General features: G+C 36.1%; 1 pseudogene; it reads right to left on the minus strand.

The window, feature by feature from the left end:
- Positions 1 to 4,591, minus strand: part of LOC110436449 — a 5,339-nt pseudogene that overhangs the window by 429 nt on the left and 319 nt on the right.

Raw genomic sequence — 4,591 nt, forward strand, 5'->3', positions numbered from 1 at the left:
CACACACCCAGCACGCGCAGCAGTATACATCATACAGTAGCTAGCTAGACAGCATAGTGATCTGGAAGGCAGAAGGAGACGACCGGCCGGCCGGGATGCTGGACTGGGCGCCGGTGGTGGTGGGCGTCGTGCTCTTCGTGCTGCTCTCGCCGGGCCTGCTCATCGAGTTCCCCGGCCTGCACCGCTGGGTCGACTTCGGCAGCCTCCGCGTCACCGGCAAGGCCGCCACCGTCCACACCATCCTCTTCTTCGCCATCTTCCTCATCGTCACCATGGCGTGCAACCTCCACATCTACACCGGCGCCTAGCTAGCTAGCTAGCTAGCCGGCCGTGTACCTGCATGTACTATGTCGTGGCCAGCTACCTGAGCTGCCAGGCCCGGCCCTGAAGGCGGGCAAACGGGGCGGCCGCCCTGGGCCCCCAATTAAATAGGCCCCACCCCAAGTATACAAACCATGCAATGTTTTTTAAAGTATTTGTACATAAATTGTTACATATGAATATTGCTTTTGCATATAGTGTTAAGTATTTATGAATTTATATATACAAGTACTATTCTACATCTCCGAACTGTTATACTGAACAGAATTCAGTATCGTTTAATATTTTGCGTTTCAATGTTGTTCAGTTTTTTGTAGTCCTGGGTGTAGTACTGAATGATATTTAACGTTGTTCAATATTATTCAATATTTTTTCTGTTTAGTCTTGGCTTACGATGTAGAATATTTAGGCCTAGCGTAACTAAACTATTTTAGCTCTTTTTTGTCAGTGTGTTTGGATTTTAGTTACTAAAGTGACTAAAATTTAGCAAGGGGAACCAATCAGACCCTTATTCTAGAATAACAACTACAACCTTAAATATAGATAAAAAATAATTAATTACACAGTTTAGCTGTAATTGACGAGATGAATCTTTTAAGACTAGTTAGTCTATAATTGGACAATAATTGCCAAATATAAACGAAAGTGCTACAGTAGCCAAAACCAAAAAAATTCCCTTAGGCCTTGTTTAGTTTTCAAAAAATTTTAGTTTTAGGTATTGAAACACTTTCGTTTTTATTTGGCAATTATTATCCAAGTACACGTCTTGCGATTTATAGGCAAACTGTATAATTAGTTTTGGTTTTGACTATATTTAGTGCTTTACGCATGTGCCGTAAGATTCGATGTGACGGGAAATCTTAAAAAAAATTTAGTTTTTAAGGTGAATTAAACAAGATCTACCTATATGTATAAAGGGCATCTGATTTTTGTTTCGCCCCGGGCCTAAAAAAACTCAGGGCCGGCACTGGCTGCCACCGTACCTTTTCATCGTCGATTCGTTGTCGAGACGTCAACCCCGTCATTTGTACTCCCTCTCACTCGTCTCAGATCACAAGGTCGCCCGGCCATCGAAGCTGTCCGCGTGCCTCTAAGTTGTTTTCGACAAGATTTGAGTCATTGAGAATACAAATAATGAATAACTTATAAGTTATTATGTTTGTAAACGTGAAAACCATATGAATAGCTTTATCTTGAAAAAATATTTTCATAAAAATATATAAATATCAGTTTTGAATAAATATTTTTATAGAAATAAGGGGGGGGGGCAAAATTATAATCTAGAGACATGTCGTTGTTCAAAGTACTTGCAAATTTATTAGTTTATAATTTGGTTATGTTGATCATCAAACACCAAAATCCAAAATAAATGGACCCATGGTCTATTTTCCTTATAATCTTCTCTTTTTTGGTGCTTGATGACAACACGACCAAAGCAAGCAAATTGTTGACAACTAAATTTGACACCTCCTTATAGTTTCAGTTTGATAGTATGCTTATGCAATTTATTTGGCTGGATTAGTCAAATTTAAGTTTAATTCAGCATGGTTATCAAATTTGGTTGTAATTTGGTAAAGCTTTCATAATTCGTAAAATGATTAATCGGCTCACCAATATTACTTAACTAAAAATAATAATGACTAGAGTATGCTTTAGGCATACACACATGTTATAATTAGTATGAAGCTGGTTGTATACAATCACGGCAGATATTAGCTTAATATTTAACAAAGGAGGTATTCATATCAAAAGAGAACTTTAGCTGAACAATAATCTACCAAAGCAAGCAAATAATAACAAATACCAAATTAAAAATCAATCTACTTGCTAGGATGCAATGCAAAGTCAAGATCATATGTTGCTTTTCACTTGTAGGGATCTTTGAAAACTTATCTTGCCCTTGCGCATGTCCCCATGTGGTATTATGGACTTAAGCCTCCCCCTAACTCCACAATCTACTTTCCTTCCTTTCCCGGACCATTTCCAAATGGGGTTCTCCAATTTGATTATCTCATAACCAAAACCAATTGTATCCTTGATACCAATTGGATGCTTCCACTTGTATCATGGTATCTACCAAAATTTTTGGTTTTATTATGGGTCAGGCTTGCTTTTGGTCCTACAACTTCTCCCCCTTTGGAATCAAACACCAAAAGAAAGACAGTAGAAGCACAAGGGAGGACCAATTTTTGTGATCCTTTGTATGTGGAGTGGAACTGATCACAAAACTTGACTCTCACATTACATAGACTAAGATCCCCCTAAGTGTATGCATACATATGGTAAATGGCAAAGTATATGCATAACTAGCAAATTAATGCGCAAAGGGGTTTAGTATATATAATGCATGGAGAAAGCATATAAATATGCCAAATTGAAATCAACATAATGATATCAATTTAGAAATACCACATATAGAAACCAACTGGATTGACACCACATGAAATTGGTGGTGGCTTTTGAAGGTATATGATGCTTATCTCCGGGGGACTCCATTTCCCTTGCAATGAGACTACTACACATATGATAACCTTGAAAAGGGTGTTAGTCTCAAAGCATCCAACTTGTAGAGTAATCCAACCCTTAACTTTGTGCATGCAAGCATTAATTGACAAGTATAATTAAGCCACAATCAAATTAAAATACGGTCATGATAGATTTTTTTTCACACTGCTAAACACAAAAAAAATGTTGTGAGATATATCTTTAAATGTAATAATTTTTAAAAGGTGGAATAACCAAATTGATCTCATGTCTTTCGCCTTAGGTTCAATTTAGTCCTTCAACTCTCAAAATGGCCAAACTATTCCCTCAACTTTTGATTTTGGTTTAGTTTTGTCCTTACGCTGATGTGGCACTCCATGTTGCATATGTTGGCAGTTCCAGTCAGCAAAGCCTAGTGGTGACCATAGCTTTGGATAGCCTGGCAGCCATGCAATGCATTAAAACTAGTTTCACATGAAATTGCATTGGTTCTAACCATAGAAGGGACATTAAAGAAGTTATTCAATTTTTTTGGATCAATAACATACTCCTCTCCTTTTAAAAAAACATACTCCCTCTATCCCAAAATAAATGTTGCTATGGTATTCGTGCTAGATTTTCTTAAGTTTCACTAGATTTATAGAAAATATTAACAACATTTATATCACCAAATAAATTTATTATGAAAATAGACTCAACAAGATCTGAAATTGTTTGTCCCAGTATATAATGTTGTTCGAACCAAAATGCAATGAACTTGAGTGTGAAAGTAGGGAGTAATTTTACCTACACTAGCGGTGCCAACTACCAACACTCTGTCTATTTACCAAAGCCGGCACCAGCGCATTTGCTCACTAGGGCTGCCACCGTGGAGTGCCACGTGAGCACAAGGATGAATTTGGACAAACAATTAAAGATGAGGTACTGCTTTGGCCAATTTGAAAGTTGAGGGACTAAATTGAGCCTGAGACAAAAGATGAGGGACTAATTTCTTGCTATTCCACCTTTTTATAATATCCATACATGATATAGTTAAATATCAAGTTTCACGAATTCTTTTGAAGACACATAAAAATTGTAACTCAAATCATCATGAAGTTAGTTATCTGTAACTCAAATTAGCATGGAGTTAGTTATTCATATATCAAGGGCATGTGTGACAGAAGGCCCTCTCGATTCTTCTTGTTGTTCTATTGTCATGAATTGCACGGGTATACTCCCTCCGTTTATTTATGGAAGTCATCTTACCGAAAAAAGTTATTCAAGTATCGGAGTCATCTAAGTTATGGGTCACTATTTTCACCTTTTTTCAAGCACATGCAGCTCCTCTTACAGGTCTAGTTAATAATTCAACCGTGCATGCAACTCCTTTTATTGGCCGAATTAATTTCTCCTTGGTCACTGTGCATGACCCTAAAATGACTTCGATAAATAGACGGAGAGAGTATATTACATGATGCACATTTATTTATACCATACTAGATAACAAACTACTCAAGATCTAGTTTTATAGTTTGATTATTTGAACTGTCGATTGAATCAGGATATAATAATACAAGTTTTGCTTTTAATAAAAATTACATTAATAATTTGGTGGTAGAAATATTTATTATTTCTTAGTGATTAGTGAATAGCTAGGGGTTCAAGGCCTCTATATTGTGTTGTTGTTGTTGCTGTTGTTATAATAATAATAATAATAATAATAATAATAATAATAATAATAATAATAATAATAATAATAATAATAATAATAATAATAATAATAATAATAATAATAATAATAATA

Source organism: Sorghum bicolor, chromosome 6, assembly GCF_000003195.3.
Source record: "Sorghum bicolor cultivar BTx623 chromosome 6, Sorghum_bicolor_NCBIv3, whole genome shotgun sequence".
NCBI classification, from domain to species: domain Eukaryota; kingdom Viridiplantae; phylum Streptophyta; class Magnoliopsida; order Poales; family Poaceae; genus Sorghum; species Sorghum bicolor.